Source organism: Macaca nemestrina, chromosome 8, assembly GCF_043159975.1.
Source record: "Macaca nemestrina isolate mMacNem1 chromosome 8, mMacNem.hap1, whole genome shotgun sequence".
Lineage (NCBI taxonomy): Eukaryota > Metazoa > Chordata > Mammalia > Primates > Cercopithecidae > Macaca > Macaca nemestrina.
This window is the reverse complement of record NC_092132.1, coordinates 141,903,716-141,927,638: the sequence shown is the minus strand read 5'-3', so window position 1 is coordinate 141,927,638 and position 23,923 is coordinate 141,903,716. Positions and strand designations below refer to the sequence as shown.

The 23,923-nt window shown below is 50.6% G+C and overlaps 1 pseudogene; it reads left to right on the top strand.

Moving 5' to 3' along the window:
* Window positions 1-6,483: 6,483 nt before the first annotated feature.
* LOC139355922 (ATP-dependent 6-phosphofructokinase, platelet type-like) lies at window positions 6,484-22,635 on the top strand (annotated as a pseudogene).
* Window positions 22,636-23,923: the final 1,288 nt, after the last annotated feature.

Sequence of the window (23,923 nt, the reverse complement as noted above, 5' to 3'; positions counted from 1 at the left end):
GTAGCCCCGCACTGACCTCACAGGATGCCCTGCCCTGCGGGGACTTCCTGCCATTCCCCTGGACCCTCAGGTGTGGGAGCCAAGTGTGGTGTGTGTGTCCCGATCGGGGGTGCTGAGGACACCACGTGCCTGCTCGTGTGAAGACCCGAGGCACCGCGTGGGTTCGTTTCCAGGGGGCCGTTGGCATCTGGGGGCCTGTGGGTGTCTTTCCACTGGCAGGAAATAATGGGTGGCCCATGTTATCTTTTTTGTCTATTTTTGCCAAAAAGCCCTAATGCCAATGTCGCTGTCCCACTGTGGGAACCGCCCGTCTCAGGCTCACTGGCCCTCCTGTTTCTGGGCTGTTGCAGGGTTGTGTTTGGGATAACTGTGTTAACTTCGTTTGAATTTTCTTCCTGTTCCTTTGGAATAAGTGTTGATAGCTTGTGCTGCTTGTTCACCCCAGAGGTGATGGTGTCCTTTAGGCCTGGCAAAGCACAGCGGTGCAGGGAGGTGCTGGGCCTCGGCCTCTCGTGTCGTCCACAGCCCTCACCGCACTTCTGCTCTTCGCTCCTCGTGCACACAGCCGGGATCACGGGCTGCTCGCTCTGCTGTTTGAGATCCTCAGAAAAGGTGGTGTTTACACTGAAGGGAGAATTGGCGGTGTGCGGCTGATTTTAAATAGGAGGAAATGATGGTAACAGAATGAGCAATGCCTAGCACTTAGTCTTAGGCTTGAGAAATTGTGTTTTAGAAGCAAGGTATCCCCAATTCCGGTTTTCTTCAAATTAAATCTTTTAAAGGGTTCACAAATATAGCTAAAGCCTAAAACTATGCAGCAGAGGGCCTAGAGCCCAAGCCACTGCCACCTCTGACTCCAAGACACCTCAGAAACTTGGTCCTCCTCCTCAGAGAACCCCCCATCTGCTCCTCCCTCCACACTCCTCTTCCTCCCCCCTCCCTTTCCCTGGACAGCCCTCCCCTTCCCCCCCCCATTCCCTGGACAGTTTTCTTCTTCTTCCCCCTTCCCCCTCCATGTCCTTGGGCAACCTCCTTGGACCTCTGCTTGAAAGTCACTGGTCTGTGGGGCCGCCCATTTGACAGATGAGCATGCTGAGGCCCAGGCACAAGTGACTGACTCAGAGCCGCGCAGAGGCTGACCCAGCGCGGATGCCGTCTCCGGCCTCCCGTACCACCGGGTTGTCCGTAATGGAAGAGAATCAATGATGCTGCTTCACTGATCTCCAGGGAAAGCTGGTCGATAACAGGTTATGAACATGGGAATGTTTTGGAAAAGCCGTCGTCCACTTGTCAGCTCCATCTCTCCTGCCCAGAAGATGTAGGGAGAACCTGCCTTCAGCCCACCCTCATCCCGTAACAGAACAGAGGACAAAGGGGAAGTAGTCCCAAGTCCTGTCAGTGTCCTCTGGAAACCCCCATTTCCTCCTCATGGTGGAAGTGGAAACCATCCCGCTGGATGATCTTCCCGGGGAGACCCTCCACCCTGAAAGCAAGGAATCTGGTTTGAGCACACACACATTCTTGGTGCCATCACTTTCTGCAGCTGAACCCTGCATACGTGGCCCATTAATCTTGCTCGTCCGGTGTTACTGGGTCCTGGGAGTTTCTGTGGGCTGATGGCAAGTGTTTACCATTGTGTTTAGAGAGGAGAATAGAACTTTATTGTGTCAAAATCAGATGATAACCATTGCCATGTGATTCCTTGGGTTGGTTGGGGCACGGGATGCTCAAGCTTCTTCTGAGGGCTAAGTGCTTGTTTGAGAGAGTCTCACTTTGTCGCCCAGGCTGGAGTGCAGTGGTGCGATCTTGGCTCACTGCAACCTCCGCCTCCTGGGTTCAAGCAGTTCTCCCTGCCTCAGCTTCCCGAGTAGCTGGGATTATAGGTGTGTGCCACCATGCTTGGCTAATTACAAAAATTTTTAATATAGGCAGGGTTTTGCCATATTGGCCAGGCTGGTCTCGAACTCCTTACCTCAAGTGATCGGCCCACCTTGGCCTCCTAAAATACTGGGATTACAGGCTTGAGCCACCGTGCCCGGCCCGATCCTGACATCTTTTAAAGCTGGCTTCATGTACCAAAAGCCAGTCTATGCTTCAAAATCAGCTTGAAGAGCCTAGGAGGGAGGAGAGGGATATAGTTCAGCTAGGTAAATAACTATGTGTATGTTAAAAATAGGGGCCAAAATCTACCCCAAATGTTAACTCTTTCGCTTTGCCTTTGCGTTTTATATCCATTTATGGTTATCCATTCAGTATCAAGATTTCTGAAGATTCTTTTGATAATTATGGACAAATTACTGTTAAAACTCAGCTGCATTTGTAACACTCTAAAGAACTAATTGGATGACATTATTTTTCTTGGAGGCATTTTGGATAGTTACATAATTAATGTTTATCTCTTTGCCAGATTTTTTTTTTCCCAGAACAGAAACCTGAAAAGAAACATTCCTTTGCATTAAGAGCTATTTCACTGTGTGACAACCAATTTTTGAATGTGAGAACAAGATCATCGTGTATTTTTGGGATAATTCTTGCTTAATAGTGATAATGCCAAGTGTTAAAATTATGGAACAATTTGATTCTTTGAAAATTACTATTTGCCTGCTCACCAGGTGGGAGCTGATGAGAACGTGGATGTAAAAATTAAACTGTTTTTAGCTTGTATAAAAAAAGTTAAAAAAAAAAAAAAAAAGCTTTTCTGTTTTGTGCTACTACTGAAGTTGCTTAGCTGTGGAAATGAGGTTATTGCAGGCACCTAGAATTTTATCTCCTTTACTTCCACAATGGGAAGAAATTCTCCAAGAAGCACAGGAATCTGACTTTCTGATATTGAGACTCCTAGGCATCAAGCCCCATGGAAGGGGTGGTGATTACGTGAGCGTTGATGTTGATGTGGGCATCCTCTAAGCTGGACGCAGGGAGCAGGGAAGGGCAGAAAGAATAGGCCCCTCAGGAGCCATGAGAAAATAAAGTGTTGGCAGCAGTGGTGGTGAGGGTTGGTGTCAGGGGCCAGGAAGAAGTGGTGAAGGGAGCATGTGCCTCAAGGCAGCCCTGGAACCCGCGGTCCCTGCAGTGAAGTCTTGTCTGCAGGGGACGTGGACTGCCATGCAGCGAGGCCCACAGACAGCCTAGACTTGGCTGCCTCAGAACTCTGGTGGACGTTGCAAATGGCCCCACAGCGTTGCAGTGCACATTCTTCGGACAGAAAGAAGACGCTTGGAACTGTTCCCGGCACAAAGCCAGCACCCTGTGAACAGTGGCCACTGCTGTCGTGACTGAGTGCCGTCCAACTGGGGGCATTTGCTCTGCTCAGTTCACTTAATTGGGCCAGGAATGGGGTTGCCCTGCCTTCAACAAGTTTGACGGATTGAACGAGGACTCAGTCGATAATGTACTCTGTAAATATGCTCTCCCGGCTAGAGTGAGCAAAGCCCAGGGAGCGGGTGGTTTTTCAGTATTAGCCAGGTGTTTGTGGCGGGGCCAGCTGTGCGACTGCCAGAGCAAATGTGACCAGGAAGCCTCTGTCCCCCCAAGGTGGCCAGCGTTCCTGTTACACGTGCCGTAAGCAGAAGGTGGGCACTGCTGGGGAACTTGCTCATGTTCCTGTTTTCTGATTGGAAATTCAAGGTTTCTGAGCATCTTACATTGAATTTGTACATTGCTGAGACTGTACACATTTCAATACTTGTTTTTTTCTGCTTTTCGGATTTATACAACCTGGCATTTGGCCGTGGCTTCCAGGACAGGCTGGATGCAGAGTGAAGCCCTCTCCTCACTGTCAATGCCTGCCGATGTCTTTTTGTATAAACTTTGTATTTCTTGAGACTTTCAATTAGGTTTTTACATAACTAGACTTTTAAAATTGCCATGCACATAACTCTACTAGTTACAATCGTGAGCTAACATGGCTTTTTGGTTTTACTTTGATGAATGTTTAACATTTGCATCCTGGATGTGGGGGTGGAGGTCATTTATCTGCTTTTCATTTCCTTCTTAGTTATACTTACCTGAAAGTGACTAAGGTGTGGAAGGCGTGGTACAGGGTAAACTGCAGGCCGCACTGTGGCACGGTGGACAAGAGGCACAGGCTGCAGTGGTGTGCACAGTGGATGAGAGAAAAGAGGAGACTTCCATCCTCGAGGGAAACACACAACAATTTAAAAAACTGATCATCTAGCTTACATGAGGTCCAACAAATTCAGTTTGCAAAGTTTAACTTCCAAGTTAATTTAGTAATTTTTCCCCTAAGTCATTAATTTAGTAGCTTACGTTTAAATATATTTCTGTTGTCTAAAGCAAGTCATAAATTCTAAAATGAATGACTAAACATGTAACAATTTAGGCATACAGCACCTGAAGGCAAAGCCGCCAGTATGCTAAAACATTGGACATAGATGCTTTAAAAATATAATGTAGCATTCTTGCAGTGCATGTGCTGTTAGCATGTAACTTGGTGAGTAGTTTTGAGCTATGTTTGTAGGCATGTGTATCTTGAATACTTCAGGGCACCACTGCAGATGTGTGCGTGAGATGTATAAATACTGAATGTTCTTCTCCCTTCCCTTAAATGAAAAGCATTAGCTCCCTTTTATTTTTATTTTTAATTTTATTTTTTTTGAAGTGGACTCTTGCTCTTGTTGCCCAGGCTGGAGTGCAGTGGCACAATCTCGGCCCACTGCAACTTCTGCTTCCCGGGTTGAAGTGATTCTCCTGTCTCAGCCGCCTGAGTAGCTGGGATTACAGGGACCTGCCACCATGCCCGGCTAATTCTTGTATTTTTATTAGAGATGGGGTTTTGCCATATTGGCCAGGCTGGTCTCAAACTCCTGGCCTCAGGTGATCTGTCCACCCCGACCTCCCAAAGTGCTGGGATTACAGGCGTGAGCCACTGTGCCCGGCCAGCTCCCTTCAGTAATGATTTATACAGTTGTTTTTGCTTTTTGTTTTTTTGAGACGGGGTCTCACTCTGTTGCCCAAGCTGGAGTGCAGTGACGCAAATCTTGGCTGACTGCAGCCTTCACCTCCTGGGCTCAGGTGATCCTCCCACCTCAGCTTCCTGAGTAGCTGGGAATAGACACATGTCACCATGACCAGCTAATTTTTTTTTTTTTTTTTTTTTTTGTATTTTTAGTAGAGACTGGATTTTGCCATTTTTTCCATTCTGGTCTTGAACTCCTGGGCTCAAGCGATCTGCCCGCCTCGGCCTCCCAAACTGCTAGGATTACAGGCGTGAGCACCACATCTGGTCCATTTTTTTTTTTTTTTTTTTTTCCTTACGGGATTAGAAGTCGACTTTCAGAAAACTCTTCAACCTTGTAAACTTGATTTTCTACAATAATATGCCTCTAGGATAAAAACAAGATGGAAACAAAGAAGTATGTGTGGACTGCAGTTAAAAGTTTTCAACACAACATAGCTTAGGAGAGTTGACATTTACAAAGAGCAGGAGGCCCGTTCAGTGCCTTCTGGGCATTGGGAACGGCGGTCTGTGGGCGACCCTAACGTGTGTGGTGTCCTGAGACGTGATCGTGGTGCTCACGCTTTTACCGAGGGCCTCCCGGGAGTACCAGAGGCTCTTCTCCTGCAGTCGGCCAGCCGGGCAGCAGCTGCTGGAGAAGGAACAAACAGTAAAAGACAGATGTACATGGTGTTATTATGGCAGAGAGGTTAAAACCAGGCTCACTTTGTTCTCTCACTTTGTTCTTATAGTTTTAAAAAAACTAATAACGAAGTCCTTAAATATGTATTGCGTTTCAGGATTTTCAAGTAGTTGTGGCTGTGTCTGTCTCTCTCTCGCTCCCGTTCGGGTGCTCCCTGCGAAGAGAGCTCAGAGAGGCCACTTTTCCTTGTTGAGGTGACAGGGCCTGGAGAGGTGTGAACCCTGAGGTGGGGGGTTGACTGACTGGGGGGAGGCTGGGTCAGCGTGGGGATCCACCGCCACTCCACGTTCCTGTAGGGAATCCACAGTTCTAAGTCTTTACGATATGGGTAAAATGAACCTGGAAGAGGTGTTATTTTTTCAGAAGTAAGTGCCATGCTATTTTTTCCTCATACTTCTCCGTGTTTAAGCAGCATTGAAAGATAAGGCACTAGTAGCATGTTGGTTTGGAAACAATCTTGTTGATTATTTTAAGTTGAATCTGATATTAAGGTTGTCTGGTAACAGAAGTTTTCCTTTAACAACATGGAACTCTGTTGAATCTGTTGCCCCATTGGCTGAAGCCAGTGCGGTGGCACCTGAAGAGTCCGCTTCCCCTTGGAGGAAGCCGCTGGATTGGCAAGAGGCACCGTCCTTGATTGAGGGAGTGAGGCGCCTTTGCAGGGACCCCACGCGGCACCTGCGGCTCTCTTCTGCCCCTGCAGCTCTCTCCTGCCCCCTGTTGGCTGGCCAAGCAGACTCGGGACAGTGTGCTCAGCGTGAATGTTCACGGGGTAGGCCGAGCCTTTTGTTCCAGAAACACTGACTTCAGAAACGGCCGGCAGTGTGTGTTGAGCATGGCAAGAAAGACTTACGTGTGTCTTAAACCTCTTGAACAAAGCAAGTTGATGTTTCAAATGTATCTCCAAGGCTAATGACTTTGCTATGGTCAATATTCAGGAGAAAATAGGGTTTGATGAAATAGACAGGAGTGGCAAGTGAGGTGCTTGTGCCCCGTATGACTAAGCGATGTCCTGGCCGTTCCACACCACGGCCTCTGAGCAGCCAGCGTGCAGATACTGGATCAATTTAGATGGGACTCCTGGAGCTGTCAGCCGCCCGGGAGAAGCACGAGGAGTTCTGTGTGCCCATGATCATGGTTCCCGCTACTGTGTCCAACAACGTGTCGGGTTTCCGTTTTCAGCATCGGGGCAGACACAGCCCTGAACACTATCACCGACGTAAGTCTGTGTGCGCCCCGCCAGGTGGCGCTGGCTGACTCTAACCTGTGGGCCCCCGCCCTTTTTATCTACCGAGCGCTAGAAACAGCCTTTTACAAATATCCTGAATGAGAGCTTCTCGTTATTTCGCCGCCCTCCCCCCCCGAAAAGTAGGATTTTAGACTCTGAACATTTTTGATCTCCCAAAAAGTTTTACGCCTCTTCTTCTGTGTGGCCACCGGCGGGGACGTAGCGTGGCCAAGACCCCGGGAGTGCCTGTGAGTACCTACAGCGCTGAGGAGGGCTGGGCTGCAGTCTCCTGTGATTGCACCAGCATTAAAATCTGCTTTTTAAAAATTATTATTAATGCTGAGCCTAAATTTTCTTTGAGCCTCCAATACCCATTATGATGAACCCCTGCCTTGATGCTGAGGGTAGAAATGGAACTGAATATTTTGTAATTGTAGTCATTGTCCTGAACGCACCATTGCATTTGTTTTCTCTTTGGTCTTGGCTGTTGACCTCATTTTCCCCTTTGTAAAGTGGGGATGTTAAATTACATCTAAGGCAATATCGGGGCTAATTTTTTTGCCAAAAGACAATAATAAAACATAGAAATATATTCTTCTGTTTTTTGTTTTGTTTTGCTTTGTTTTCTTTGTTTTACTTTTCTTTGTGAGACAAGGTCTTACTCTGTCACCCAGGCTTGAGTGCAGTGGTGTGATCTCGGCTCACTGCAGCCTCGACCTCCTGGGCTCAGGTGATCCTCCCACCTCAGCCTATCGAGTACCTGGGACCGCAGGCACGTGCCACCATTTCCGGCTACAAGAAATACACGCCTACCCCACGTTTGTGTGTCACACTTGGTGATTCACGTGGGAGTCTGAAGATCCATACCTAATGCAGGAAGTATTTCATTTTTTAAAAATTTGATGTCTAAAATTTTTCACTAATTCTCAAGTTTTAATTTTTCTTGTGCGACTTAGTTCTCATGAATATTTTTCAAAGTTTTCTATTTTGTTTTTGTTTTTTGTAAACCCTTGGCATGAAACTTATTTCTAGCGCTGGTAAATAAAAAAACAAGGTTTTAACATACAGCTCATATGGTAAGTAATGCTTAGCACTCGTTTCTTGCTTTTCTGAGCGTCTTAAACTTTCTTCACTTCCTTTGTGAAGGAAACCTGTCCAGGTTTTCCCGTGTTCACTGGCTTTGGGGGCAACGTTCACCTTATTTTTGGCAGTCACTAATCTCTGACCTAGATGTTGCTTCTGCTCTGCTCTGCTGGTGATGGGCGTCACGGCTTTGCTGCTGCAGGGCTGGCCCGGCTCTGGGCTTACCTTCGTGCTGGGAATGTGAACATGAGTGTGTTTCACAGAGAGGATTCCAGCATGGCTTTCACTGCTCTTTCACCTGCTTTAGCTGGATTTTTGGGTCTGTGAAAGTTGGGTGTGCAATGGGAGGGATTGAAGCTTCTTTTTTCCCTAATTGTTACCTAATTGGAACTTACCCAGAGGGAATGGGTGGAGAATTTGAGAGCAGTCACTGCAGTTAGATGAGCATCTGAAGATGTGGGACAAAGCTGGTGTTGATCACCCTGTGACTTTTTTATTTTCAAGTTTCCACACAAAGCATAGATCCTTGTGGTGTGTGATGTACACTTTTAGGCATGAAGAAAATCTCTCTTTAATTCCAGGGTCCTCCGCTATAAATAACCTTTTTTTTTTCCCAGATTGTAAATATGTAACAAACGTGTAGGGTCAAAATTTGAAAACCAAAATACGTGAGCCAAACACCCCGCAAATGATCAGTTCCACCCGCTTTGACTTCCCTTGGAGGGACTGTGTGATTTATTATGCGATTGTTTTAAATTCAGTTTTTCATTCATTCCAGTTTCTCAAAGCTAGGTTAAACAATTTCATTTTCTTTTCTTTTTTTTTTTCTTTTTCTTTTTTTTTTTTTTTTTTTTTGACAGGGCCTCTGTTTCCCGGGCTGGAGCGCAGTGGTGCAATCACGATTGACTGCAGCCTCGACCTCCCAGGCTTAGGCGATCCTCCCACCTCAGCTTCCTGAGTAGCTGGGACTACACGTGCTTGCCACCGTGCGTGGCTAATTTTTTGTATTTCTACAGAGACGAGGTCTCCCTGTGTTGCCCAGGCTGGTCTCAAACTTCTGGGCTCAAGCAGTCCCCCCCGTCTTGGCCTCTCAAAGTCACAGGGGTTATAGGGATGAGCCACCGTGCTGGGCCTTAAGTTAACGGATTACAATAGAGAAAGAACTGGAGTGTGTAGTTAGTTGAGCCTCCCGTTGGCCAGGCACAACCACCTTGGTAAGTGTATGTGTGTGTCCTCATTGCCCTTCTGATCCTGAGCTCCGAGGAATGAGGCTGTCTTGGGAGTGCTGTGGTTCTAGCCTCGTGATGGGTGAGTGACGCCGGCTGATTGAGGTCACCCTGGCGAATGCTGCAGCTGCTCGGGAGCCGGGGCAGGGACGAGAAAGCCGCTGAGGATCCCTCTGTGGACCCCTGAAGGGAGAGGGGTCGAGATGTGAACATGGCAGCTGTTTTCTCCAGAGCCCTGTTTACTGATGGCCAAACAGGGTGAATCCTGAGGAGGTTTGGATTTGGGTCTGAACTGGGCTCGCCTGGCTGTAGAACACAGGAGCTGGTGGCGAACTCAGGAAATGAGGGCGTGAGGCGACTTGACGTGGATGGCTCCGGGTCCCTCCAGCCACTGTCCTGAAGCCGTCGGAGCCTGAGGATATGTGGGAGTGAGCGTCTCTTTCCTGTCTGGCCAACACCCTCTGTGACCCGTGACTCATGGCCCGGCCCTGGGCAGCATTTATGTTTGAGGTCTGTGGATGGCTCCAGTTGTTCAGTAAATTTGGTGATTCTCATTGGGGTGATTGTGCCCCAGGGAATGTTTGCGCCATCCAGGGAGGTTTCTGGTTAGAACTGGGAGAAGGGATGCTCCCAGCACCTGGGACTGCGGACAAGGGACGCTGCGAAAAGTTCCTCCAAGCACAGGGCGGGCTCCATAGCAGGAGTCTGGCTCAGGACGTGGCCCTGTTGTGGTTCAGAAGCCCTGGGCGGATCTGATGTGGTGAAGTCGTCATCGTCACTTGTGATTTCCTTCTTGCCAGCATTGATGCTTAGCGGACGCCACAGCCCCTCAGAATCTATGTGGCGCTGGTGAGTGGGTCTTTCTGGCAAAACAGAATGAATGAAATACCTCAGCAGGTGTTGCACATTCTCAGGATATGGCTGCAGGGAGTTTCGGTTGGACTCCTTTCACTCCTTAGTGCTGGCTGGTGCATTACTCTGTCCTGTAAGCTTGATCAGGTCACATCAGAAACAGTAGGTGCGTGCCACGCTGCTGTCAGGTTTCGCGAAGGTGGCGGTGACTACAGCCTTGTGAGTAATTCCTTGTCATAGTGGCCCTACTAAGGACCCAGGGGCCCGGCTGTGTTTGGTCTTGAGAGCTTTATGCTTTTCTGGGCAGGGTCTCTCCCCATCTTGAAGTCTTCCCTCCCCTTTTTTGGAGACTGAAGGAAGGAAAAGAGCGACAGGGAAGAGGGGAGAGAGGATTTGCAGCAATGTGGCCATTCCCACAGATTTCAAGGCGGAGTTACGGAGCCGAGACACCCCCACCTGCCCTCTTGTGTGCCTCAGGCCCCTCCTGGCCCCAGGTCACCCACACCCTCTGGCTTCCAGCGAGAGCTTCTTGGAGAAGCAGCCAGCTCCCCGCAGCCAGTCTTGGTTAGTCCTGGGTAGAGTATTCCACAGTAAAGGAGTGACATCACCTGTCTGAAGAGCATAAGGAGCCCCCCACGTGGTGGTGCTGACAGGGCCACATCCTTGGGTACCAGGCCAGCCAATATCCCCAGATGAGTGTTTCTGGCTTGGAAGCAGGCTGGCATTTGGATTGAAGTCCTGCAAAAACTGCCATGGCCAGAGCCTGCAAGGCAGAGCCTGTACAGAGCAGCCCAAGAGCTGGGCATGTGCTGGGTCTGGATGGACGTGGAGGACGTGCCATGGGGCACGGGGGCCCCTGCTCACAGCTCACCTCGTGGTCACCCAGCACTGAACCACCATGCTGTGAACTCACCTGCCACGCATCTGCACCCACTGTCCGAAGCCCTCGGCCCACACGGGCTCCTGGCCTTGGGATGCTTTGGGTTGCACCAGGGCTGCAGAGCCTGGCTCGCTCACTGTCCAACTCTCCTGGGGAGATGTGGGCCCCGCCTTGCATCCCAACAGTAGCATTTCTGCAGCAGATGTGGGGATATTCACAGTAAGAGGGACACGTCCAAGCCATAAATAGTTGATTTTGCCACCAAGTGGATGACAAAAACACCTTGCTGTGTGGGGCCGCTTGGAGCTGGGAACAGTGGGCGTGTGGACCTGTCCTGCTGTTACCTTGGTTAACACCCTGAGGTGGAGCCTGAAAAAGCCCGGTGCACACGGGCTCAAGAACCGCTCCCCTTTCTGACACCAGAGCCCATTTCCCAGTGGAACCTCAGAGCAGCAACTCAGGTTCTTGCTCGCCTGTGTGGCTTTGCGTGTGACTTCCCGCCGGAGAGCAGAGATGTGGCGTGGGGCTGAGTGTGGCCCACCAGTAATCCAGCTGCCCGCCTCCTTCCCTGCCTGCGCGTGGAGGCTGCCTCTGCACGATGAAGGCGGTCACTTAGTGTGGTCCTTACAGCTGTGTGCCCCATCCCACTGATCGTGGACTGCCTACAGAAAGCTACAGGACTGGCTTTGCCTTCAAACGTCCTGACCGCCCTGGCCTCCCTTACCCACGATGAGATGCCGAGAGCTGAGCTGTCCCGCTCGTGACTAACTTGCCGCTGCCTGCAAGCTGCTCTGTTGCCGGCCTCACACCCACCCTGCTGTGCTGCCTGCAGGCCTCCCCTTTCATGAGGACCTGGGCTGTGCCCAGGCAGTCCCCTGTGTTGCTAAGGCCTGTCCTGCTCCCACATGGCCTCCAGAGCTCCCCTTGGTCCCCTGACCCACATGAACCGGCTTCCCCTGATGACTCCGGTCCCTGCTGTCCCTTCCTGGACCTCAGTGGAGGCCCTAGGGCTGGCAGGTGAGCACCCAGCACCCCCGCTAACCGCTTGGCCCTGCTGCTTCAGGCTTACAAGAGCACGTGCGACATGGCTGAGGCGCGAGGCCACCACCGGGAGCTTTGCATCCCCCTGTGTGTGGTGGCGGCCACGATTAACAATGTCGCAGGCACAGAAATAAGCCTGGACACGGACACTGGCCTGACTGCTGTTGTCCAGGTAAGAGAACCCCGTTTCCTCCCATTGCTTTCTTTATTTTATTTTAGCAATTTGTTTCTTCTGTGCTAAGAATGAGCCAAATTTATTATTACTCTTCCCCCCGCCCCTCCCCCCACCCTTTGTTAGCTTGGCTTTATGTCGGTCACACTGGCCAGAACAGGGTAAATTTTTTAGCTTCTCTGCCTTAGAGAGAACCTGTCTGTATTGATTAAAAGTGAGATGATATATCCAGTCCTTGGGGTCGTGTTTCTATCCCACCTAGACTAGGGGAGTTTTGAGCACCATTTCTCTGGAGCCGGCCTCTCCTGCCTGCGTTGAGTAGCGAGGCTGCAGGGCCAGCTGTGGGAGCCTGCAGGAAGGGGTTTGAGTGCCTGGTACGTACGAGCTCTGGGACAGAGGCGTGCCCACTGGGGGCCGCTGCCTGGAACCACAGCCTTCCTGGTGAGAGAGGTTCCTTAGAAAGCCGAGATCATGCCCTCCTGGGCAGGCAGTTTCACCAACATGTGCTTTGGGAGGAGGGGATTCTGCCGGTCATGGGCGTGGTGCTGACACCCGCATGGTGGCCCCTCCGGTCCCTGATAAGCTGACCCACCTCTATGGTCATGAGCTGGACATGAGGACCTGTGGGAGTTCCACAGGCCTTTGCTGCAGAGAGGGTCCTCACTCGGCTGCAGACAGGACAGTGGCCACCTTGGCATGTGGGGTCATGTCAGTGGATTGGCCGCCGGGTGTCTCCTGGAGAGCAGCCGCTGGCCTTTAGCTTAGATGTTCATGTGAAAACCAGCTCCGGAGTTTGCGGTGAAAACTCCCAGCCCTGTTGGAGACTCCTTAGTTCAGCTTGGCACAGAACCTCGGAAAACAGCAGTTCTGTTCCGGGTTCTTCCTTCAGAACAGAGTTCCAGTGCAGGGAAGGGAGCGGGAGGGGTCGTGAGGTCGGCTGCAGCCTCCTGTGCCTCCCACTCGAGTTGAGGGCCAGCTCTCTCCTGGGCTTCTCCCTGTCACCTTCCCTGGTGCTGTGCTGGCCTGGCAGAGGCTGGCCCTGGCTCGTTCCCTGGACTTTCTTGGGCCCCCGCGCTTGACCCCTGTTCACTGAATGCCATTAGGGTCCAGCCATCGCTGGCTTCGCTCTCCTTTAGCACCTTGTAGATGTCCACACATGCTTCCACCCTCGCACCCGGCACGCAGCGCAGCACTACCCCGGCCAGCGGCTGTGCTTTGCTGCAGGTCCCTTGCTGTAGCAGGGATGGGAGCCCCAACCCCTGCCCCGTCTGGCCACCGACTTCAGCAGAGGCTCGGCTGCCGTGAAGGATACCAGTCATGGGAAAACTGGCCTCCCTGCAGATTCACAGAGCAAGGTGGTTCTCACAGAGAAGTCAGTGGCTTTTTTCTACCTTAACACTGTAGCAAACGCCACCTTATCTTTCACCACCAATTGATATTTCTTAACACCCATGGAGCAAAGTGCTGGTGGTGTTTGAACTGTAGTCTGGGGCTCTCGCTCCCATGGGACTCCTTGGGGAATTTCCTAGCAGGATCGTGTGTGCGCCCTTGCAGGGGGTTGTGTCTGCTGGGCACATCCCATTGTGTGGCAAGAATGGCTGAGGTCACAGGCTCTGCCTGACGAGTGCCACTCACAACTGCTGTCCACGCAGGGCCACGCTTGGGATTGGCCACCTTCTTGTCAGTGCTACTTTGACTAATTGCCTGAGGCACGGCCGGAGTGACTTGCTATTTTTAGAAGCTAATTCAGGCTTCAGATGCCATCTAGGTAATGAGGAGAGAGTTCAGGAAAGCTGTATCTAAGCTCCAGCAAAGGCAGACTCTTCCGTCCCAGCTGTCACTGCATTTACACTCAGAGGAGCACATGGTTGGGGGCATGGCTCAGCTGTCAGGGCTCCACTGTTCCACACACCCACAGCTGCAGCCTGGCGGGACCAGAACTCAGACACGTTTGGGCACAAATCAGCCTCTTGGGAGAGCTGCTTTGCCTGCAGAATTCTTTTGCCATTAAGCAGCTGTCATTCTTTGAATGAGTGACAGTAATTCCCCACCTCAGGGTGGGCTGTGGGGGAGATTCAGTTGGAAAAGTAACCCATGAGGCTTTGTGCCTCTGGGGGTCCTGATGCCCCACCCACATTTTCCTTAAGACAAAGGGCAAATCTGAAAGCCTTACTGCATCTTAAGTCTTAGATCACAATGAGAGAGAGACCCAGTACAGGTGGAAGAGTGAAACCCTCAGAATTCTGCACTGGCCCTTCAAGAAGGCAGTTACAGGTTCTTTGGACCCTTGACGGGTTTCTGTCCTCTGTCCTTCCTAAGCACAAAGACGGGAATTCTTCCCATTGCCTGTTTCTCTCCCCATCTCGGCTTCTACACAATGCAAAGTGGCCCTCTAACTAGAGCCCGTGTTCAGTTTTGAATACATCAACCAATTATTTTGGGAGGAAAAGAATCTTCCAGAGAAACGAAGTATAGGTTGGAATGGTTTAATCAAGCCTGTGTTTATTCAACAAAGTGTGCTTTGAAATTTCATTCGAAGTACTCAAGTGAAAATTTCCCGTGGGTCTTAAACTTTAGTGAACAGACTCTCGTGTGGCTCCTAGTCTCAAGCCCACACCCCCACTTCATCCTTTGACTCTTGGCTGAGTCCCACGGAGGCCGGTTAGGGAATCCTGCAGGATCAGCCCTTGACCCAGATGGACGGACGGACGGCTGGATAGACGGACAGATGGCTGGCTGGCTGGGGAATACTGTGCTTGTGTCATTCAGAGACAAGCATTCCTTGAGCGCCTTCTGTGGGGGGGCTCGGCCGGGTCCTGCTGATGGTGCAGTGGTGTAAGCCCAGCCCACAGTTCCTGCCCTCATGGAATGTGCAGCCTAGTGAGGACTGCAAGTCACATAACCACGAGGTAACTGCAGGGAGAGACACCGGGGTGATTTCTATGAAGAGAGGACATGGGGTGCCCCGAGAGCCCCTGACAGAGGGAACTTTGTGGTCCTAGAAACCAGGTGACGTTTTCCTAAGGAAATGGCATTTCCCTCTGGGTCAGAGCTGAGGAAGGTGCCTGTGTGTGTCCCGTGGCCGCTGTGACCCTGACCACACACCTGGGGCTGGAAAATAATCGTCACTCTCCCAGAGCTCTGGAGGGCGGGAGCCATGGGCTGAGGCCAGAGTGTGTGCTCCAGGAGAGTCCCTCGTGGCCCATTCAGGTGCCCAGAGCCCCGGGCCTTGCACGCCTTGTTCCCTGGCACCGCCTCCTCCCATGTGGGTGCGCAGCATCCTACTCCAGGGCCTCTGCACCCCTCATCTGCCGATGCAGGTGGTGGCACTTAGGGCCCACCTGGGTAGTCCTCAGGATTCACCTTTATCACCGCATGAGGGAACATTCCCAGGTTCCAGGCATTAGGACCGGGATTCCTTTGGGGGCTGCTCTCCCGCCCACCACTGTTCCTGAATATGATGCACATAGCGGCCAGCATATGCAGAGGCCCCAGGAGGACCTGGGGTGGCTGGAGCTAGAGCCGGACCTGGTGTCAGAAGTGGGCGGGGCCAGGGATTCCAGAGAAAGGCTTAACGTGTACTTGAAGTGAGCAAAGGGTTTTGAATGAACCAAGAACTGGATCAGATTTATGCTTTTTATATAGATGGGTCTCCAGTCTGTGTGAACAGATTGGAGGGGGCCAGGGTGGGAGCTGGGGGCCAGGGTGGGAGCTGAGGCCCAGGCAGAGGCTTTGCAGAGTGCCAGGAGAGGGCGCTGTAGCCCGGACTGAAGTGTGGGTGGGAAGGCGGAAGATGCATTTCTCTGCTGTTTTTCTCCCTGCTGAGCTTGGGTCCTCGTGGAGGGCGGATGGCAGACATTTCACTCTGGGACCTCATGCCTATGCATCCGAAAGACCCCCAGGCGCCTGGGTGTAAGAACCATCATCTGCCTTGGAGTAGAGTTTCTATTAACGTAACATTCACCGATGGATGGAAGACGGCCACAACTCTAAAATCACAGGGAGCTTTTCAGAAGAAAATAGAATAGCACAGCTGTTCCCATGGACAAAGCTGGCAGGTGACAGCCCCCTAACTTCTCAGCTCACACCTAACGGTGTCCGTGTCTGGTGAAAGCTGCTTCAGCAGGGACAGTCGAAGAGCAGCATGGAGTGAGTTGGCTTGTGGGGTCGTCTTTTCAGTCTCCTCCTATGGGGCCTGGGAGAAGGGAGCGGCAGATGGCCAGGTCCCCACCACAGGTCATCGAGGTCACCTCCAGGTGGCTGGCGGGGGGGGGGGCATGTTCACATCCACTCTGAGGCACATCCCGGCTGCTGCACACCCTTCACCCCTGTGCGATGCTGGGACCGCATGCTCAGGCGCGGTGTGGGGCCTTGCTGCACTCACTGGTAGGGGAGCTCTGGGATGGTGGGTGCACCCTGGCCCTGGGCTGGAGTGACTGATCTCTTCTCTGACCAGACCTGCGACCGCATCAAGCAGTCCGCCAGCGGAACCAAGCGGCGCGTGTTCATCAAGACCATGGGCGGCTACTGTGGCTACCTGGCCAACATGGGGGGGATCGCGGCCGGAGCCGATGCCGCATACATTTTCGAAGAGCCCTTCGACATTGAGGATCTGCAGGTATGTGACGGGGCTGGCCTCAGGGGACCATCCCCTTGGGATCCTCTCGGTGCTGCGGAGCAAATCATCGTGTCTAGGGTGGTTTGCTTTTCGAGGGGGCATGCAGACGGAGGTGCTACCGAACACGCCACGCTTGATGCCATTTGCATCGACCAGGTGCCTCTCCCGAGTGTCAGGTGATGGCCGACGTGCCTGGTTGAGGACACCTAGTCTCTTGTGTGAAACACAAGCTTGTTTTTTTGATGTAGTCTGTTGTGTAATGTTTTCTCCCTTCTGTCACAAACGATTTGAGTGCCTCCACTGACAGTCACCACCCACGTCTGCGACTGGCTCTGGAGCTGGCTGCAGCTTCTTTTAAGTCTTGAGGCCTCTGATGCTGCATCTGCCTCTAAACTGACACAGACACGGCCGTGGTTTCTTGGCATCTGTGGCTCTTTTAGGGAAGGGTGTCGCCGACCCCGGGGTCTGCCCCTGCTTCGACGGCACAGCAGAATCCAGGCCTGGACCCTGCAGTGTTCAAAGTTGCTAAACTCCATGCAGGAGGACAGGCCTTGGCAGATAAAATGCAACTGAACAATTGTCTTTAGTTAGTTATATAAATATGTTATATATTGCTCTGTCACCCAGGCTGGAGTGCAGTGGTGCGATCTTGGCTCACTGCAACCTCCGACTCCCAGGTTCAAGCCATTCTCCTGCCTCAGCCTCCCGAGTAGTTGGGATTACAGGCGCATGCCACCATGCCCACCTAATTTTTGTATTTTTAATAGAGATGGGGTTTCACCATGTTGGTCAGGCTGGTCTTGAACTCCTGACCTCGTGATCTGCCCACCTTGGCCTTCCAAAGTGCTGGGATTATAGGCGTGAGCCATCGTGCCCGGCACCGTTGTCTTTTAAAAAGTTAGGATGTTACTTGTTTCTGAGCCAAATAGATCAAGTAAAAAGGGCCTTGGTGTTGTCACTAATTATGTGACATGTGAATCATGAATTTCTTCACTGTGTCAAAGTGACTACTTGTGGAGTCGTTCACTGCATTGTGATGTTTCTGTCAGCAGTGGGTCCCATAAGATGATAATGGAGCTGCCCCAAACAGGTGTACTGTTTTTTTAATCTTTTATAAAATTTATATATATATATATTTTTTTTTTTTTTTTGAGACGAAGTCTTGCTCTGTCGCCCAGGCTGGAGTGCAGTGGCCGGATCTCAGCTCGCTGCAAGCTCTGCCTCCCGGGTTCACGCCATTCTTCTGCCTCAGCCTCCCGAGTAGCTGGGACTATAGGCGCCCGCCATCTCGCCTGGCTAGTTTTTTGTATTTTTTAGTAGAGATGGGGTTTTGCTCTTTTCCGCTGAGAGCGCCGAGTAGAACATTGTCATGAAAATAAATAAGGGGCAATAGAGCCGTGAAGGAGCGCTAGGCCAATCACGGAATTATCGTCTTCAGAGGGACCCTGTTGATTCTGGAAGGCGTTTCTAGTGGCCGCCATGAGGGCTGCTCACCGTGCCCTGCGCTCAGCATTCATCGCTGCAGACGTGCTCTCCCCGCCTGGGGGAGGCTCCCCGAGACCTGAGCCGTGAGAGCTTGCAACCTCCTTGGCCACACTCACCGCCACACTTGGTTGGCACTTCCCGCCCTGTAGGGCCTGGCACACAGTGGGTGCTTAGCATAAGTTTATTGTCTGATTAACAAAATACTCTTTTCCAGTCCAATGTGGAGCACCTGACGGAGAAAATAAAGACCACCATCCATAGGGGCCTTGTGCTCAGGTGAGTGAGAGACCAGGGCTGATCTTACAGTCACTGTCACACTGTGGTTCTTAGGTTCTGGTGACTTTGGGCTGGATGAGTGGTCATTTCTTTGCCGCTGGAGTGCACTACACACTGGGCATATGCAGAAGAGAGTTGTGGTGCGTTGCTCTAAAGACTTTCTTGCATTTAGACAACTAAAACTTTTGCTTTATAGTCTTACTCTATTAGATATCTCGCAATCATTTCTCTAACACCTGATGTTTATGAAGGAAGAAGGAAATACAGTCATCCCTCTTAGCCTCAGGGAATGTGTCCCAAGACTCCAGTGGGTACCTGGACCTGGGGATAGTACCCGCCCCCTGTATACATGAGGGGGTGGGTGCTGATAACCATCTGATAACCAAGGCGGCTACTGAGTGACTCAGGGGCAGGAGGCACAGACAGCATGGAGACTTTAGGGCACAGGGATGATTCACGTTCTGGGTGGGACAGCAAGGCAGCACAAGATTTCATGACTCCCTGTTAGCCGGGCTTAGGTGAAATCGACATCCTGGGTCGGTTTGTTGTGTCGCATATGTTGTCACTATACAACAAAATAATCTGGAGTATACGCATACTCCCAGTTAGCTGGGAGACTTTTTTTTTTTGAGACAGTCTTGCTCTGTTGCCCAGGCTGGAGTGCAGTGGTGCAATCCTGGCTCACTGCAACCTCCACCTTCCAGGTTCAAGAGATTCTCCTGCCTCAGCCTTCCGAGTAGATGGGTGTACAGGCGCCCACTACAACGCCCAACCAATTTTTGTATGTTCAGTAGAGATGGAGTTTCACCACGTTGGCCAGGCTGGTCTCAAACTCCTGACCTCAGGTGATTCGCCCACCTTAGCCTCCCAGCATGCCAGGATTACAGGCGTGATCCCCACCGTGCCCAGCCAAAACATCTAAACTTTTAAGTCATGCCAAACAGCAGCAGCTTTAGGCTTCTTTTGTTGGTGAGGTTTGAGTAATGGGGATTTTAAGGGAACTGTCAGCTTTCATGAAAACAGTGACACCCCCATCACTTGGAAATGCTTATTCAAACTAAACACGGCATCAGGTTAAAAACTGGAGCGTCCTAAGATTTAAAATGGATTATCAGACATGTAAGATACTTGACACTCACCCTCAAATCAGAATGACCTGGAATAAGCTGCATGCGGGCACACGCATGTTATGAGTTGAGCCTGGGACACAGCGGTCCAGGATTCCTAACTCCCACACACTCCTCCTTCACCACCTCCTATTCTTTATACTTTTAAACCAGAGCCCGTGAACTTATTTCAGAGAGCTCATGAATCCCCTGAAATGATGAAATAGTAGGCGTCTGTGTGACTTTGTCAAAGAATCCACAACGGTTATCAGATTCTTAAAGCTGTGACCCCATCCTCACCCCAGATGAGTTTACGAAATCTTGATTTAAGATTTTAAAATATTGGAGATGGTTAGTTGACTCGTTCCATTTATTAAAACCCTTCTCTTACTGGGCAGGGGGGAACACTTGATACTTTTGCTTAACAGGCTGAGTTCAGGCTACAGGAATCACAGATTTTGTTTTGTTCTCTTTCAGCTATCCCTAAAGACTTAGAAACAAAAACATGAATTCTGTGAAATAGAAATCATCATTTCTATTTCACAGCAAAGTGTTACTGTATAACTGATATTTCATATGACTCTAACCACCAACAGGGTAGGGCACCTTCTCCATTTGATAGAAACTTGGGAACCAAAATCTCTGCCAGAGCTATGGAGTGGATCACTGCAAAACTCAAGGAGGCCCAGGGCAGAGGTAAGGGGTCCGGGGAGGGAGGCCATCTGCCTTGGTGAAAATGCTGTCCTATTGGGGAGAAGTAGGCTGCTGGTTCCTTCTTCAGTTCAGTACCGAGCTGCGTGTGATGTTCTAACTCCTGCTGGTCTCTGAGCATTGCTATTTAACCAATCTTGGATTCCTGGGTGTGCATGACATGTTCTCTCTTATCACTGCTAGATTCAACGTGAAGTTCTTTTGTGCAGGCTTTTTGCTCTGGAAATCCTGAGCATCAGCCCACAGTTTCCCTCACAGTTGAAGTGGGGCCTTCTATTTTTTGGATGTTTGGTAGGACAACCTCCTTGTGACTCCATCCATCAGAACTTCCAGTTTTGAGGAAGATTTGGCTGCTGAATGAATTGTTCGTGTTTGTAGAACTATGCATGTTTTTCCTTAAATCAGTTTTGTAACTTACATATTCTAACAATCTTTAGATAAGCTGAAAAGTTTTAGAAAACATGACACATTACTCTTGTTAATGGTTCCAACATGGCTGGTCCCTACTCATTCCTGAGTGGTTATTTGTGCCAGCATCTTTCTCACCCCCACTCCCCTCAGCTTTCTTCAGTCATACCAGACGTGTGCTTTTATTAGGGCAAACCATTATCACTGCCAATGTCCGAGTTAGAAGAATGACAGTCTACAAAAAACAGTCATGTGAATAGTTTCAATCGGTTTGTCTTTTTGAAGAACTGACTGATTCTTTCTACATCCATTTTCTCTTGCTAATTTAGCTACGGATGCTTCTCGTGCCTCAGTGTGTGTATATGTGAGCATCAATTTCTTATTAGTGTTTTGCCATAATTTAAGGTAATTTCCTTATTCCACTATTTAGTGAAAAATTCTCTCCACTGAGAGAAAAAACAAAAGCTGCTTTCCAGGAAGCCATCAGGGTGATCCCACAAGAGCAGAGCTGTGCAAGCCCAGGCCGGGCGCTGGCCACACTGCACAGCTGTTCTCAGCCTCCCCCAGGCTTCCAGGCCAGGTTCAGCACAGTGCCCAGGAATCTCTCCCCGTGATTCTGCTCCCCCAGCTGCCCATGGGACAGGGCAGTGTTAATCTGTTTTTAAACCTTTTATAGGAAAAACATTGACCACCGATGATCCCGTTTGTGTGCTGGGAATCAGCAAAAGAAATGTTATTTTTCAACCTGTGGCAGAGCTGAAGAACCAAATGGATTTTGAGTAAGTCGGGGTCTTATTGCCTTAGCAAACCCAGCCAATGTGAGTACAGGACAGGGGAATGGCCATTGCTGTTGCGTTCGGCAACTCATTCAGGGGTTTGAGGAACTAGCTTTTCTGAAGCTCAGTTAAAAAATACTAGGTCTTGGCCAGGCACGGTGGCTCATGCCTAAGATCCCAGCACTTTGGGAGGCCTAGGTGGGTGGATCACTAGGTCAAGAGATTGAGACCAGCCTGGCCCACATGGTGAAACCCCGTCTCTACTAAAAATACAAAAAGTAGCCGGGCGTGGTGGCGCACACCTGGAGTCCCAGCTACTCAGGAAGCTGAGGCAGGAGAAACCGCTTGAACCTGGGAGGCAGAGGTTGCAGTGAGCTGAGATTGCACCACTGCTCTACAGCCTGGTGACAGAGCAACAAACTACCACTAGGTCTTTGGGAAGAATTTTTAGAAATATAAAAACAATGGTTTTGTTTGATCTTGAAATTGGCTTTATCATCTAGTTGATTCAGCCGACCCTACAACCCCCGTGTTTCTGGCAAGACCACTCGCTGTGCTGGCCGTGGCATCTCCCAGCCTCACTGCTGTCCCCCCTTCCCTCCACAGGCACAGGATTCCCAAAGAACGGTGGTGGCTCAAGCTGCGGCCCCTCATGAAGATCCTGGCCAAGTACAAGGCCAGCTACAACGTGTGAGACTCAGGCCGGCTAGAGCACGTGCAGCCCTGGAGCCTCTGATCCAGCCCCACCTGCACGTGCCTGCAACCTGGACTCACCGTGGACCATCTGCTTTTGTAATACTTAAGTTATTGATCAGCACTTTAGGTTTTAATGTCAATACCTGCATAATCAGTGAGCACCTGTCACCGCCCGTGTGCCCCACCAGCTCCAGTGCGTGCTGTCTGTGGACTGTCTCATGCTTTCAGATGTGCGTATTAAACATTTGCCTACAACTCCAAGTAGGGTGGCTACTAAGGGTTTTCTCAGCAGTTTTGTGGGCAAAGATTATCAAAATATTTTTATAGGGATCACTGAACTATGCGCAAGTCATAAAAGGAGAACAAAGCTAGTAGTTTACACAGGCCAAGGGGAATGCCATGTTTACTTACTGTTACATATTTGTCACGTGTCAGTTTCCATCCACAGCAGCAGGCCAGGACCCTGGGCCTGGACCCCAGGCTCCTGCTCTCCTTAGAAAGTAAAAGAGAACACATGAATCTTATCTACTCGGCCTCTTGATTGCAATCCTAGCTGCATGTTAAAACCACCACGGTGGGGGTTTGAAAAATCTGATAGCCAGCTTCTCGTCCAGTCCAAGCCACGGTCCTCACTGGGCCCTAATTTGGAACTCTCCAATGACTCTTGCCAGAGTAGACATGGGTGCTGGGGTGACAGCCCTGCCACCCTCGTGGGCCCCCCTCCTGTGGGGACAGTGTTTCTGCCTCAGTTCTAGACTGCAAGAGACCACAGCTGTACCTCAGAAACGTGGGCGGAGAGCTGTATGGAGGGAGAGGAGACACCAAAAACCAGCTGTTTGGGAAATCGGAGTCCAACGGCCAAGAGCTGGCGTGGAGGCTTTCCTTTCTGGCTCTGTAAAGACGAAGCGAGCACTTACTCACCCCAGCCCATCCCATCTGCTTCTCAGGGACTGCTTCCATTCGGCCGCCCTGTTGAACTTCCGTCTGTTAGGAGGATGCTCCCACAGGGCCTCGGTGTGATCAGTTTCATGAATCAGCACAGGCGGAGGTGGGACACCTTTGTGTGCCTTTTCATTCTACTTCTGCTTTTTAATAAAGGCCCTAAATGCTACTTAAAATAATGACTCAAGCAGAGGTTAAGTCAGAGTTGCCCTTTTAGATTCTTAAATATTCTAGAACTAATGAGGTAAAACTAGCCTTTGTCAGTAGAAAGTAAATTCTATGTGGTGCATCTTTGGCACTTTGTGCATAACTCTTTCAATGAATGTCTTCCTGGTTGCTCTTAAGACTGACTTGCCAGTCAGTGGCAAAACCTTAAGAATGACATAATGTTCTTGGAAAAAGCAGTAGCATTTCTGACTTTTCATATTCAGCTCTAGAGGCCGATTTTCTCAGGGGCTCCTGCACAGTCGGGCGTGCCAGGGCCACTCATCTGATGATCCAGGATGGGTCCTTGGCGATTTTGGGGTTCTCGGGTCCGAGTATGGCCAGGCCGTGCATGCTCTTCCCAGTGCCGAGAACCCGAGGGGAAGGCAGGCGAGGTCAGCGAGGACTGGCTTCTGCGTCAGTGCCGTTAAGGCCTCCATTCCCAGACACCGTCTCCCCCGCTCCCCACTCACCTATAGCTGACAGTGAAGAGCTGCTCCCTGTGGGCCTGCTTCATCTCATCTGAGAGGCCGTACAAGAAGAGGTCCATTCCTAGAAG